This window comes from Eptatretus burgeri, chromosome 2 (genome assembly GCF_056783735.1).
Source record: "Eptatretus burgeri isolate ZD-2024b chromosome 2, Ebu_testis_v1, whole genome shotgun sequence".
Lineage (NCBI taxonomy): Eukaryota > Metazoa > Chordata > Myxini > Myxiniformes > Myxinidae > Eptatretus > Eptatretus burgeri.
The window spans coordinates 72,070,561-72,078,564 of record NC_140962.1 but is presented as its reverse complement, the minus strand read 5'-3'; positions in this window follow the sequence as shown (position 1 = coordinate 72,078,564).

The window sequence follows — 8,004 nt, the reverse complement described above, 5'->3', positions numbered from 1 at the left end:
TGGCTTAATACAGTATAGTGGTCATAATTGTACATGTATAGGTTTTTTTTTTATATATAAATGAGGTCGGGGCTCCCACTCCATTATTACTATTACTTCGTTTTACCCTTATCTGTATCATTTGTAATCATAATTTGGTATTGCTTCTATTAATTAATTCAGTCAGAGTTGTTTTATCCAAGTCATATGCGAGATTTCGTTCAAATCCATTTTTCCTTTCTGGCCTGCACTTGCTAATCATGGCAAAGTAGTTCGCGCCAGTACCGTTTAGAATCGGCGATTTCATGGGTGTTGTCACAACGTGTTACGCCCACACGGTCCGCCACGCATTTATATTTCGTCGGTAAACTTTTGATGGTTGATAGTTGCTTCTTCGTGTTGTTTATTTTTTTCTTGATTTGTCACCGACAAATTATGATATTGTTGAGAGTTTTCGTGTGCGCGATAGTAAATATCATGTCGTACGCGAATCATTTGTGGAATTCGAGACTTATCGAAGAACGAGCGACAAGGAGCATCCGGGACCATGACATGTAACTGTATCTTTCCATAACGCGCGTCTGTGTGTGCAGCCCACGTCGAAGCAGGGATAAAGACATTGATTACAAAGCACACCTGACTGACGACATAACATGGAACACGAATTACATCTGAAAACTATATTTTGTTTGGGCCCAAGGATGAAGGAACAGCAGACTTCTCCCATCCCATGTCAAGAAAAATCCTTTGAAGAGAAACACAGGATGGAATCGTCCACACGTGATGCATGTCCAGCTTGGTGCAGTCGTCTTTTGCCACAAAGATCAGAGGGATAGATGTATCATATATATATATATATATATATATATATATATATATATATATATATATATATATATATATATATATATATATATATATATATATATATGTTGTTTGTCTTTCGGCTGCTCCCGTTAAGGGTCGCCACAGCGGATCATCCGTTATGATCCGCATACTGATTTGGCAAAGGTTTTACACCGGATGGCCTTCCTGACGCAACCCTGGTCGCCTTTACGACACAGGGATATGGATTGGGTTTGGCCATGATTCCGGGCTGCCCGACACCCTCTCATAGCGCGGTCCAGCGCAGAGCGCCCGTCCTCAAGCTCTCCTCCAACCGAAGCCTCCGAGTAGTCGGATTACAGGCGCACGCCACTACGCCCGGTCATAAAAAAAAAAAATATAATATATAATATATATATATATATATATATATATATATATATATATATATATATATATATATATATATACATACATACACATACATACATACATACATACATACATACATACATACATACATACATACATACATACACACGCACACACGAAGTGTTCAAAAAGTATCCAACCTTAATTTTTCGTGCGTAAACAAATGAAGCTCGGGAGGCGTGGTTTGGTGCACGTATGTAGGCGATCCTAATCCGTATGCGTGAATATTTTCCCGCCTGCAGAAGCTGTCAGTCGCCGACAGACCGCCGATGAGTGACGAAGTGTAAGTGAGCGCCGTCAGATTTTCGTTTTTGACAAAATGACGGATCACTGTGGTCTCATCGCCAGTGATCACTGTGTTGAAGAAGTTGGGATCGCTGTTCACAGACTCTAGCATGTCCTGTGCGATCTCCAAACGGAGTTGCTTCTGCTCGATTGTTAGCAGCTTTGTCACGAACTTCGCTGAGATTCTCCTTAAGCCCAAATCCTCAGTCACAATGGAATGAACGGATACAATGCTGACGCCCGCCTCGTCTGCAAGTTCTCTGATCGTGATTCGACGATCCTACATCAGCAGGGTCCTCACTTGGTCAATGACGATCTCATTTCGGGATGTTGAGGGCCTACCAGAACGTGCTTCACTTTCCACTGATGTGTGACCATCTTTGAAGGGGTTGTACCACTCTTTTATCTGTGTGGTGCACATTGCTTCGTTCCCGAAGGCCTGTTGAATCTTGCGGATCGTTTCCACTTGGGAATCGCCAAGCTTTACACAAAATTTGATGCAGTAGCATTGTTCAAGTTTTTCCGTCATTTTCTCAAAAACGAAAATCCGACGGCGCTCACTTACACTTCCTCACTCATCGGCGGTCTGTCGGCGACTGACAGCTTCTGCAGGCGGGAAAATATTCACGCATACGGATTAGGATCGCCTACATACGTGCACCAAACTATGCCTCCCGAGCTTCATTTGTTTGCGCACGAAAAATTAAGGTTGGATACTTTTTGAACACACCTCGTATGTATATTTCTATATGTGTATGCATGTATATACATATATACATATATATATATATATATATATATATATATATATATATATATATATATATATATATATATATATATATATATATATATATATATATATACATATACATGGGGCTGCAAAAGTAGGTATACAGTAAGGAAAACAAGTACAGTCCTGAGTATACCTACTTTTCTAAAATATAGCATACTTATATAAAACAAGTAGTATACCTACTATTGCAGCCCCCTGTATATATACAGTATATATATATATATAAATATATATATATATATATATATATTAAGTGTGTATATGTATGTATATATATATATATATATATATATATATATATATATATTTCTATATATGTGTGTATGTACAGTGGGGAGAACAAGTATTTGATACACTGCCGATTTTGCAAGTTTTCCCACTTACAAAGCACGTAGAGGTCTGTAATTTTTATCATAGATACACTTCAACTGTGAAAGATGAAATCGAAAACAAAAATCCTGAAAATCACATTGTATGATTTTTTTAAATAATTAATTTGCATTTAATTGCATGAAAATAAGTATTTGATCACCTGCCAACCAGAAAGAATTCCAGCTCTCACAGACCTGTTAGTTTTGTCTTTAAGAAGCCCTCCCATTCTCCACTGGTTACCTGTATTAACTGCACCTGTTTGAACTCGTTATCTGCATAAAAGCCAGCTGTCCACACTCAATCAATCAGACTCCAACCTCTCCACAATGGGCAAGACCAGAGAGCTGTCTAAGGACATCAGGGACAAAAATGTAGACTTGCACAAGGCTGGAATGGGCTACAGGACAATAGGCAAGCAGCTTGGTGAGAAGGCAACAACTGTTGGTGCAATTATTAGAAAATGGAAGAAGTTCAAGATAACAGTCAATCTCCCTCGGTCTGGGGCTCCATGCAAGATCTCACCTCGTGGAGCCTCAATGATCATGGGAAAGGTGAGGGATCAGCCCAGAACTACACAGCAGGACCTGGTCAATGACCTGAAGAGAGCTGGTACCACAGTATCAAAGAAAACCATAAGTAACACACTACGCCGTCATGGATTAAAATCCTGCAGCGCACGCAAGGTCCCTCTGCTCAAGCCAGCGCATGTCCAGGCCCGTCTGAAGTTCGCCAATGACCATCTGGATGATCCAGAGGAGGAATGGGAGAAGGTCATGTGGTATGATGAGACCCAGTTGAAGTGTACCTATGATAAAAATTACAGACCTCTACGTGCTTTGTAAGTGGGAAAACCTGCAAAATCGGCAGTGTATCAAATACTTGTTCTCCCCACTCTTTATGTATATATATATATATATGAGGTCCCACGAGGGGGAGTGAAGCAAGCGACTTTTTTAATGATATGATGATAATAGGCTCGGATGACAGGGTAAGGGTTAAAATAGTGCGATATGGCATTAACTCCAAAATGGCCGATGTATCCCTTACATCACTCCTCCTCGCGGCGCCTCATATGTATATGTACGTATGTATGTATATATTTCTAAATGTGTATGTATGCATATACATCTTCTTCTTCTACTTCTTCTTCTTCTTTCAGCTGCTCCCGTTAGGGGTCGCCACAGCGGATCATCCGTTATGATCCGCATAGTGATTTGGCACATGTTTTACGCCGGATGCCCTTCCTGACGCAACCCTGGTCGTCTCTTACGACACAGGGAAATGGTACACCTATTTTAACCGGGGTATACACCGGCCCAGTACACTGGTACTCATTTCGCCGACCTCGGAAGGATGACAGGCTGAGTCAACCCCCTGGTGTATTAATTCAGTGGCCCAACGGGGCTTGAACTCAGGACCTTTTGGATCCCAAGCCGCTGCCCGAACCACTGCGCCAACACCAGGATATATATATATATATATATATATATATATATATATATATATATATATATATATATATATATATATTGTTGTGGTTACCAGATTCGCAAACCACCATTCAGGTCCCTTAGGTGAGGTATCTCGGTAAGTGCATGTGTAGTTAGGCCCAAACCCGTTGTCTAGTGGGAATACATGTCATTTATGCGAGCTGCGACTCTTCAGGATAGCCGTTTTTCTTTTACTATCTTTATTTTGGACCAACCGCCATGATCACAACCACAACATCAACCACCGACCACAACCACCGCTTCACCACAACCGCCACGACCTTCACGCACACCTCACAACCGTAGCATCGCCACCGTTCTTGCCCCGCTATGGGCACCGATGCTGGACTCGTGTAGGGCGCACGTTGAACAGCGTGTACAAAATCACGGATTTTCTGCTTCAAAAACGGATCCAAAACGACACACGCCCACTTTTTGCCGTCCAATCGGTGAGCGAGGGGCGAATTGGCCCCGCCCCCAGGGCGATCGATATATGCAAATTTGTGGATCAAAAAGCCTTCACGCCCACTTTTTCTCGGGCCAATGGGGAGCGAGTTGAAAGGTCAAAGGGAGGGGGTCAAAGGCGAAGTTACGGGGGGGATAAAAGGACGGTGTTCGTCAGTCAAAGAAGTAGTAAAGGTCGGAACGAGGCGAAGGAGTCGGAACAGAGAGTCAAGACTTCGCGGGCGGTGGAGCTGCTCGTCGTGTGCGTTGAAGTCGGAACGGAGGGGACGAGCTGTTGAGAGGCGGCGAGGGCGGACGAGGGGGTGCTCGCGTCGTGCAGGGAGCTGCACCCCTGGGAGGCTGGCAGCGCGACCTGGCCGAGGTGGAGACGCTCGTCGCACATAATAAAGATCCTCTATACCCCGAGCATCAGCAACCCCCTCCTGTTTCCCCCCGCGCTGAGATAGTGCGACCAAGGGGGCCCCGTTCCCACCCCCCTGCCAGGCACTGTCCACGAGGCCCGCGGGTTGCGGGGCCATCGCCGCTCCGCGTCTCATCACCAGACGGGTAGGCCCGACCAGGTCTCGGCCCCAGGCCTACCTCATTCTTGAGGGTATTTCTTTTCCTTGGTTTTGGGTATGTGTTGTCGGCGCCGTCTGTGAAGTAGAATTGTATAAGTGTTGCCGTGTGCTCGGTAGTCGGTATTAGCTCTGCACTGTGTTTTCACTTTTATGTTTTCTTTTTTGTGTGCATTTGGTGGAATTGTATTTGTGTGCTTCCCGTGTGCCGAGAATAAATGTGCTTTATTGTTGAACTGTTCTCCCGCTTCGCTTCGTCTTTTTCCCCATTGAACCCCCATCTTGCTTCACGTAAAGGGTTGGTAGTGGGCTGAGTACGCCCGATAATTAATCGAACCGTCGAGGTCGACGATAACACCGCTCGGTTATTCTGATAGTACGGAACGGGTCGCTTAAGTGGCCCGTGTCCGAAGTCGACCTGCGGCGAGGTGCGATCGCCCGGTCTACCCTCCGCGTGGGTACTTAGGTAGTTCGAATTTGGCGAGCAACCCTATCCCACGCGGGGGCTGATTGGCTCGATCGCGGTGAGACCGAAAGGTCCACCCGTGACTGGTTCCCGGCGTTAGTCCGAGAGGGTCACGACTGGATTGTCCGTCCGGTGGGCGACGTGCCGCGATTCGAGTTACGTGGCCGTCGCACGCCGGCGGGCGCGAAAACCGCAACACTGGTGTCAGGAGTGGGATACAAATTCATCGCCCTCCTCGCGGCACTGGTATCGGAGAACAGGAAAACGGGCTGTCCTGTCTCCAATTAAATTTACGGGAATCGGTCCAGGGGTGAGAGAAGCGACCCCCGATTCCCTCCAAATTACGAGCGAGCAAATTAACCCTTCACGAGAAGCAAGATGGCGTCTCAAGGCGAGCGGGAGCCGGGGGTATTAGAAATGTATATGTGTAGTAATGTAGAATCCATGGTCCAGGATGGAATCCCCGAGCAGGAAATGTTGATTGTGCAGGAACACGGACTCGCCCAACTGAACCCAGGGCCCGAGGTGGGTGCGGCGGCGGCCACGGTGTATGACACCTCCCCCCCCCCCTCTCCACCAAGACCCTTCCCCAACCCCTGCCGAAATGGCTCACTCAAGCGCACCCGACATGGCCCAGCTATTCACCATGCTGGCACAAATGAATGCGGAAATGAAAGGCATGAACGAAAAGATGGATGCGAATATGAATGAAGTGAAAACGACGATGGATGCGAATACACAGCAAATGAAAAACGAAATGAAAGGCAATACACAACAAATAAACGAAAAGATGGATACAAAAATAAACGGAATGGAAGCAAACATGAAGGAAGAAATGAAAGAGCTACGGGGTGAGACGCAGAACATGGGCCGAAGCCTGCAGGCGGGCATGAAGGCCGTGACCAGGGAGCTGGGAATGGCGACTTCACGTGTGGGAGCAAACGAGCTGGAAGGGGGTACAACGGCTGACAGGCCCGCGGTGGAGGCGGGTGAAAAAATAATTCGTGGAACGTGTTGGGCGAGGGTCGTGACGATGACCGAAAGGGAAAAATTAAATGGGGAGACCAAAACGTGTGAGACGAGACACGAGGTGACGACAACAGAAATAATAGTTGAGACAAGGGAGGTAAAGGGTGAAGAGTTGGCAGAGACACGGGAGATGGGAACGATAGAGGGAAGACTACACGATGAAGACGGGGTAAGTGACGCGCACGCACACACGGAGGTAGTGGAGGACAATGGGGGTGAGCTCGCGGAGCGTGTTGGGACCCGGTGCGAGCACCTGGATGGCCTCCTCCAGGAACGAGGGGAGGGAGTATGCCCCCTTGAGGCGAGTCACGACCAGGTGAGTTCGGTCGTGCTTTGCGAGGTTGAGGGGACGAGTGCTGTGGACAGGTGCACGGAGAGCTTGGGGGGTATAGAGGCCCCGGAGACCCTTGTGGGGACACGAATCCCCAGTGTGGTTGTCCCTGTGTGTGTGGTGCAAGGTGTGAGTGCGGCACCGTGTGTGGAAGCGACCCCGCGTGTGAGTGGTGTGGTGGCGATGGTGCCAGAGTGCGTGCTTCCCAGCATGCCGTGTGTGGATGAGGCACCGTGTGTGAGTGAGGCACGGTGTGTGGATGAGGCACCGCGGTTGAGTGCCCCCGCGTGTATGAGTGAGGGACGTTGTGTGGAAGAGACCGCGTGTGTGAGTGTCGCCGTGTGTATGAGTGAGGTACCGCGGGTGAGTGCCCCCGCGTGTATGAGTGAGGCACGGTGTGTGGATGAGGCACAGCGGTTGAGTGCCCTCGCGTGTGTGGGCGAGGCACCGCGGGTGAGTGCCCCCGCGCGAGTGAATGGAGCACCACGTGTGAGTAGTATGGTTTGTGTGAGTAGTGAGGCACGCGTGAGTGAACGGCCGTGTGCAAGGTCGCTGTGTGCCAGGGAGACCGTGTGTGTGAGAGAGCGGTATGAGAGGGAGATGTCGGTTGGCATGCGGGAGCACGCAGCCGCGTCTCCCCGTGTGAATGTGATGGTGTGGACTGTGTGCGTCGTGACACGCAGGTATGCGTGTGTGGAATGGCGACGGAGACGGCGACAGAGGAGAGAAAGCCGGGTAGCGGCTGTAGTTGTTTCGCGGACCGTGCCGGGTTCACCCAGCAGTGAGCACGCGGTTCGTGCTGTGCAACGCACGAGACCACCACGTGCTCGCTTGCGAGAGTGAAGTCCCGGTCCGGAAACGCACGCGGTGGATTTGCCGATCCCGCGGACGGACAAAGTTAGGCAGGTAAACGGATTTGGACCGGACGGGTTCTCCACGCGATCGTGCGTGTTAAGCTCCAACGGGCAAAGCACATG